Genomic DNA, 8,987 nt, shown 5'->3' on the forward strand with positions numbered 1-8,987 from the left:
TTTTGATATAGCATGTACAAAGTATTTAAATACATATCTCAGTTTAGAATAGATTCATTAGAAATGGCAGAATAGGGGAAAAAAGCTGTCAGCACAACTGATGTTCATTTTCTAGGGTGACAGAATTCAGAAGTCCCAAGGACTGTAACAGTTGGATAGCTAATGCTGCATATCGCAGCCCTATCCACAAAGCAGGCCCTACTCATTCATTGGATGGCAGCTGCAAGTTTAAGACTTAGGCTACATTTTCCTAATTCCATGAAAAAGGCAACATGAGCAATGAGCTGTCATGTATTTGAAAATTATGCCATGTAAGTAAATAAAGACATAGTTCATAATTCCACGAAAGGTTGATGGTAGCATTTATTCCAGAATTAGGCAATAATGAAACAGATGATTCTTTGAGGTCTAGCAATGAACCAGGGAGTTTAAGACCAACACATCTCTCTCCTAACCTATAGCAAAATTAAGATAGTAACCAACTGGTTTATTTTCTTCTGCCTTTCCTCGCTCCCTCCTTCTTTCCTTTTATCTCTCCTGTCTTTTTCTTCTCTCACCCTTCTCCATTACTTTATCTTTTTTCCTCATTCTGTTTCTCTCCATCCACTCACTCACCTGCTCACTTATTCTTTAATTAGACATTTATTTAAGAACCCATCTTGATTCAGGCATTGTCCTGGCACTGAGAATACATTGTGGCTAAGACTGAAATAGTTTTGGTCCTCATGAAACTTACAATTTATGTGAAAATATTGCTGGATTGTCCATTAGGAAGACCAAGCCTGTGCTTATGGTAATAGCAAAAAAGGAGCCATCCTTCTCTCATCTGTTAAAACTTAAGTTTGAAGATGTTAGCAAGAGGGTCCACTAGAAGCTCCTAGTAGCGCTCTCCCTGCTCCCCTTCCCTCACTGCCAGAAAAACACGACAAACAAAAAACTACATTTTGACCAAAATAACTAAAGGAGAGCATCGCAGAACAGCAAGGAGGCAGCAGAAGTCCTGTAGACCGCAGAAACCCAGGATGGCTGCATGGAGAAGAGGAGGAATCACCATGCCTCTCCCACTTCATTCCCCTAATTAAGGTCAGCTCAGAACCAGAAGGAACTTCTCCCTGTGGAGGAAACATAAAAAAGAGGACCCCAGCAGCCCCCATTGCCACTGCGGACACCTGCAGTCTTTGCTACTGGAGAATCCTACAGTCCTGAGAGACTTGGAGACCATCTGAGAGAGCCCTCTTGAGTCAACATGCTGAGCTACCCCCAGACAAGGAGCTGAGGCTGTGCCTCACATGCTTGTGGCCCATGTTGTTGCTACTCTGTACCATCTTGCAACAGAAGTCACTGGTACAGTGTGTCCTGCCTGAGGATGAGTACCCATTGCATCCCTCCATCCACCCCTGAGATTCAGTCACTGCCTCACAACACCCACCCAAACACGTCATTTCCATGGAGAGCTACTGCTATACCCTCCCTATGCCCTAGAGCTGCTTCATTTTCCCATCCCAGTCACTAGTGCACCCCCCTACTAGGGTCAAGCTGAAGTGGTACCCTGCTCACAGGGATCCAGAGCCTCAAACTACTGGAACAGCCATGCCCCTGGTGCCACAGCCAAAGTAACACCCTGTTCCCCTACCCCTTCAGGGCTCTGATATTCTGGCACCCTGAAGCAGTTGCATCTCTTTAACACCACAGCTTACATGATGCCCCACCCCCGGGGATCCAGAGGCTCTGCTGACCCACGTGGCTGCACATTGTGTGGTCAAACAGATGCAGTGCCTCATATCCCAGGAAATCAGAGACTTGGGTGAGCTGTGCTACCCTGGCCTACAGGCCAAACAGCCATGTTCCTTGTCTATCTGGAACTAAACTAGTCCCCTGCAGTCCAAGCTACTGAAGCACCTGCCTTTTGGGATTTGAGTCATTGCTGCACTGCTTTCTGCTCCTTGGGGTCCAAGCAACAGCAGGATCATGCTATTTCTGGTTCCTTGCTGCTGTTGCAGCTGGCCTCACTGAACTCAGACAACTTCTGCATCCCATCAACCCAGAGTCCAGAGTCACCACTACCTGGTACATCATTCCCTGGAGCCTGAGGTGCTACTGTGTCCTGTTGGTTTTGGGTCCTGAATTGCAGTTGTGCTCTACTCCCTGCAGCTTGAGCCTCTGGAACACCTTTACAGCCAGGAGTCATACCAGTAATGTGTTCTGACCCCAGAGTTATATCCACAGCTGCATTCTAGCCTGCCTGGGTCTGAGCTGCTGCAGTGTGCCTTAGAGCAACATACCCTATCTTAGTGGCTGAATTACACGCATTTATGCCTTGGAAAGTAAAACTATGCTTCAAGTCCCAGGTATAACAATAGTTTCACAAGACCCTGAGCCCAGGAAGCTGGCCCTGCAGCTGCTCTGAGCACCTGTGTCCTGGATCCTGGTACTGACGTAGCTTCCTATGAGCTGTGTCAGACTCAATACAAAGAGATCATCAGCTAATATGCCTCACTGTGAGGAAACAAAAACAAAAGGATCCCTAAAGCCTTTACCCTAATAATCTATGTAGCTACTGTCACTGCCACAAGCTCCTACAGCCTAGATCACTGACACTCCCACAGTCATGACTAATGTTGATCCCAACTGCAGAAGCTGTATAGAGACCACACCACTATGCCCACATAGAACCAGAGCCACTGCACCCTGCGTGATCAGCACCCTCAGGCTCATCTTCAGGGGAGTCTTCCTCTGTGAAAGCCACTCTGTAAAGTTTGAAAGAGGTGACCACACCACCGGATGTACAGACATTAATACAAGGACACAAGAAAAATAAAAATGTAAGGAAACATAACACCACCAAAAGAATAAAATAATTCTCTAGTAACTGACCTCAAAAAATGGAACTTTATGAATTCCCTGAAGAGAAATTCAAAATAATAATCTTGAGGAAACTCAGTGAGACACAAGAGTACAAATGGAGAATTCAGTAAAGTTAGAAAAACAATTCGTGATCTGACTGGAATTCAACAGAGAAATGAATATCATATAAAAGAAACAAAATCTTAGAGCTGAATAATTCAATTAACTAAAAAGAGAACTTCAACAGACTAGATTAAGCAGATGAAATGAGCTGTGAACTTGAAGACAGGTCTTTTAAAATGATTCGGTTAGAAGATAAAAAAGAAAAAAGGAATGAAAAAGAATGAAGATACCCTACAGTACTTTGAAACACCATTGATCAAACAAATTTTGCATTATTATAATTTTATGAGGAGAAGAGACAGAGAAAGCCACAGATAGTTTATTTAGTAAAATAATTATTGAAAACTTCTTAGGTTTAGGGACAGATATGAAGACCTAGACACATGAAGTTCGTAAGTCTCCAAATAGATTCAACCCAAAGAGATCCTCTCTGAGGTGCATTTTAATCAAACTGTCCAAAGGTGAAGGCAAAGAGAATTTTTTAAAAAGTTAAAGTATCAAGTTACATATAAGGGGATCTCCATTACACTGTCAGCAGATTTTTCAGTAGAAACCTTGCAGGCCACTAGAGAATGTGATAATATATTCAAAATGCTGAAAGGAGAAAACTGCTAACCAAGAATATTATATCCAGTAAAGCTGTACTTCAGAAATTAAGGTGAAATAAAGTAAAAAGCAATTTCGTAACAAACAACAGAATGGCATAGTAAGTCTTTATCTATCAATAATAGCCTTGAATGTAAATGCATTAAATTATTTAATCAAAAGACATAGAGTAGCTAAATGAACAAAACAAAAGATCTAATTATATGCTGCCTATAAGAGATCCAGTTAACCTGTAAGGGCACACACAGACTTAAAGTGAAGGGATGGAAGAAGATATTCTGTGCAAATGGTAACCAAAAAAGAGTAGGAATGACTATGATTATATCTGACAAGATAGACTTTAAGTCAAAAACTTTCACAAGAGACAAAGAAGGTCATTATTTGATGATAAAATGGTCAAGTCATGAAGGGAGAATAACTATTGTAAATATGTATGCACTCAACATTAGGGTACCAAAATACATCAAGAAATACTAATGGAATGAAGGGAGAAATAGATAGCAATACAATAATAACAGGAGACTTCAATACTCCACTGTCAACAATGAATAGATCAACTAGAGAGGACATTAATAAGAAAACACAGAATTTAAATTTCACTTTTGAACAAATGGACCTAACAGACATGTAAAAAATATTTTCATTCAATAGCAGTAGAATGAACATTTTTCTCCTGTGTACATGGAACATTCTTCAGAATAGACTACATGCTAGTCCACAAAACAAGTCTTAACAAATTTAAGAAAATTGAAACCATACCTAGCATTGCTTCAGACCACAGTGTTATGGAAACCAATAACAGGAGGAATCTTGAAAAGTTTACAAATATGTGAAAATTATACAACATGCATTTAAACAATCAATGGGTTAAAAAATCAAAAGGGAAATTAAAAAATAACTTGAGACAAATGGCAATGAATAAAAACTTACAGAATGCAGCAAAAGGAGTTCTAAGAGGACAGTTTATTGCAATTAATGCCTTCATTAGAAAATAATGAAAATTCCTAATAAATAGTCTAACACTGTGCCTCAAGAAAATATACAAAAAAAAAACTAAACCAAAAATTAGCAGAAGGGAGGAAATAATAAACATTAGAACAGAAACAAATCAAATAATGGAAAAACCATAGACAGAATTAATAAAACGGAGTTGTCTATTTAAAATAAATAAACAAAATTGACAAACCTTCAGCTATCCTAAGAAAAAAAGAGTGAAGACCCAAATAAAGTGAAAAAGAAAATGTTACAACAGACGTTTGAGAAATAAGGAGATTATAAGGGACTAGTATAAATAAGTATATGCTAATGAATTGGCTAACCAAGAGAGAATGGATAAATTCCTAGAAAAATACAACCTACCAAGATTGAATCAGGAATAAACAGAAAGCCTGAAGAGACCAGTAACAAATAAAAGAGAGTAAAGAAGTAGTAAAATATCTCCCCAAAATGAAAAGCTCAGGATCAGATGGCTTCTCAGCTGAATTCTATCAAATATTCAAATAATTAGCATCAATACTCAAACTCTTGCAAAAAATAGAACTAGAGAAAAGACTTCTAAACACATTTACAAGGCCAGTATCACCTTGATGCCTGTATTAGTCCATTCTTGCATGGCTATAAAGAAATACCTGAGACTGGGTAATTTATAAACCAAAGAGGTGATATTGGCTCATGGTTCAGTAGACTGTACAGGAAGCATGGTGCTGGCATCTGCTCAACTTCTGGTTAAGCCTTAGGGAACTTTCAATCCTGGCAGAAGGCAAAGAGGAAACAGGCATGTCACATGGCAAAAGCAGGAACAAGACAGACAGAGTGGAGGGGAGGTGCCACAACTTTTAAATGACCAGATCTTGTGAGAACTCACTATCATGAAGACAACATCAAGCCCTAAGGGATCCACTCCCATAATCCAAACACCTCCCAATAGAGCCCACCTCCAGCACTGGGGATTACAATTCAACATGAGATTTGGGTGGGGACAAATATCCAAACTATAAAAATGCTTAAGACAGACAAATATATCATAAGAAAAGAAAACTATAGGCCAATTTCTTTAATGAACATTGATGCAAAAATTCTCAATAAAGTATTAGCAAACTGAATCTAACAACACATTAAAAAGATTATACATCATGACCAAATGAGATTCATCCCTGGCATTCAAAGCTGGTTTAATATACATGAATAAATCAATGTGATGCATCACATTAACAGAATTTTAAAAATCACTTATCATTCCAATCGATGCAGAAAAAGCATTAGACAAAGCCCATCATCCATTCTTGATAAAAATTCTCAATAGTTTAGGTATAGAAGAAAAGTTGCTCAACATAAGAAAGGCCATTTATGAAAAAATCCACAGCAAGTATTAAAATAAATGGAGAGAAATTGAAAACTTTTCCACTAAGATCTGACACAAGGGAAGTATACCCACTCTCACTATTTCTATTCAACATAGTACTGGAAGTAGACAGTTGACTTTTGAACAATGTGGAGATTATGGGCACTGATTCCCATACAGTCGAAAATCCATGTATAACTTTTGACTTCCCACATACTTAACTAATAATAGCTCACTGTTGACTGGAAGCTTCACAGATAGTATAAATAGTTGATTAACATATATTTTATATGTTATATGTATTACATCCATAAGCTAGAGAAAAGAATATGTTATTGAGAAAATCATAAGGAAGAGAAAGTATACTTACTACATAGTACTTGAAATATATCACCAGAAAAGTCTTCATTCTTGTCAACTTCCATAGAGTAAGCTGAGGAGGAGGAGAAAGAGGAGAGGTTGATCTTGTTGTCTCAGGGGTGGCAGAAGCAGGAAACCCACATGTAAGTGGACCTGTGCAGTTCAAACCTGTGTTGTTTAGGTGTCAACTATACTCACTAAAGCAATCAGACAAGAAAAAGAGATAAAAGGCATCCCAATTGGAAAGGAGAAGTGAAATTACCTCTATTTGCAGATGACATGATTCTACATGCAAAAACTCTAAATATTCCACAAAAAAATTTAGAACTAATAAATAAATTCTGTAAATAGTAGGACATACAATAATCAGTAGCATTTTAATACAAAAATACCTAACTGAAAAAGAAATCAAAAAAGTAATCTCATTTATGATAGTATCAAAAAAACACCTGGGAATAAATTTAACCAAAGAGGTGAAAGATCTGTGCATTGAGCACAATAAATGGATGAAAAAAAATTAAAGAAGAAACAGATACATGGAAAAATATTCATGGCTTATGGATCAGAAGAATTGTTATTTTTAAAATGTTTATACACCAAAAGCAATATACAGATTCAATACAATCCCTATCAAAATCCAAATAGCATTCTTCACAAAAATACAAAAAACAATCCTAAATTTATATGGCAGCATAAAACACCATAAATAGCCAACATAATTTTGAGAAAGAAAAACAAAGTAGGAGTCATCACAGTTCTTGATTTAAAATTACATTGCAAAGCTATAGTAATTAAAACTGATAGTGGCATAAAAACAGACACATAGACTGGTGGAACAGAATGGAGAACCCAAAAATAAATGTGTTAATTCATTTTTGACAAAGGTACCAAATGGACACAATGGGGAAAGGATAGTCTCTTCAATGGATGGTGTTGGGAAAACTGGATTTTCACAGGGAAGAGAATGAAATTGGACGTTTACCTTATACCATACACAAAAATTAAATAAAAAATGAATACAATACCTACATATAAGAACAAAAACTATAAAACTCCTGCTCCTGGACATTGGCCCTGGCAATGATATTTTGGATGTCATTACAAAAAGCTCAGGCCACAAAAGCAAAAATAAATAATTGGGACTATATTAAACCAAAAAGCTTCTTCACAGCAAAAGAAACAATTAATGAAATAAAACATTAGCCTATGAATTGAAAAAATATATTTTCAAACCCTGTATCTGATAAGGGTTAACATCCAAAATTTGTCAAAAACTCATACAACCCAACCCAATAGTCAAGAAACAAATAACTTGGATACAAAATGGATAAAAGACCTGAATAGACTTTTCTACCAAGAAGACTTGCGAATGACCAACATATATAAAAAGATGCTGTGCATTGTATCATCAGGGAAATGCAAGTCAAAAAACACTATGAAATACAACCTCACACTCTTTAGAATGGCTACATGCAAAAGGTCAAAAGACAATAAATGTTGGTGAGAGTGTGGAGAAAGGGGAACTCTTACATTCTTTCTGTGGGACTGTAGACTGTTACAGACATTATGGAAAATAATATGGACTAAAGAAATTAAAAATAGAACTACCATATGATCCAGTAATCCCTCTTCTGGGAATATACCCAAAGCAAATGAAATCACCCCTTCATAAAAATATCTACAATCTCATATTGATTGTAGCATCATTCATAATAGCCAAGATACAGAAAAAAACCTAAGTGTCTGCCAATAGACAAATGGATAAAGAAACTGTAGTACATATATGCCTAATGGAATATTATTCAAGCTTTAAAAATAAAATCTTACTATTTGCCACAACATGGATAAGCCTGGAGGGCATTTTGCTGCGTGAAATAACCCAGACCCAGAAATAAAAATATTGCATGATCTCAAATTTATATGTGAAATTAAAAAAAAATTAGTTACTAGGAGTGGGGGCATGAGGGGAAGGGAAGAAATGGAGAGATGTAGATCAGAGGATATAAAGTAGCAGACATGTAGTATGAACAAGTCTATAAATCTAATATGCAGAACGTGGACCACAGATAATAAAATTGTATTGCATATGGGATTCACACTAAATGAGTAGGTTTTAGCTACTCTTTGTCATAAAATTTTTAAAATGGGTAACTATGTGAGACGATGGATATGTTAATTTGCTTCACTATAGTAACCTTTTTACTATCTATATGTAGCCCATAACACAATGTGATATATCTTAATTATATACACTAAAATTTATTTAAAACATTAAAATAAAGTTTAGTATACGATATTTGGAGTAAAGCAGAGAAGCACTCACGATAGGTAAAATTGAAACCTTATTGGATTTCTTGAACTTATTTTAAAGTTTTGATTTTAAAAAAATTTCAAAATCCATCTGGTGTTGGAAGAGACACACCATTATCTTGTCAGAGCTTAGGGCCTCTGAAGTCTTAATAGAGAACATGTGGGGAACAAGTAATTAGACAGTGACATTGAACGACTAATTAGAAGTGTGATGAGTACTGTAAAGGAGAAATACAGAGTGCTAAGGAACAAATGACAAGGGGACCCTAACATTCCTTTTCTTTTCTGTATGAAGTCTAAGACATATACATTTTCAAATGTAATGCAAGAAAGCTCTTGAAAGAGTTGGTGTTCAGAAGCCTGATATGCGCGAGGGGTTGGGGGTGGGAATCACCCCATCTGG

This window comes from Pan paniscus, chromosome 3 (genome assembly GCF_029289425.2).
Source record: "Pan paniscus chromosome 3, NHGRI_mPanPan1-v2.0_pri, whole genome shotgun sequence".
Lineage (NCBI taxonomy): Eukaryota > Metazoa > Chordata > Mammalia > Primates > Hominidae > Pan > Pan paniscus.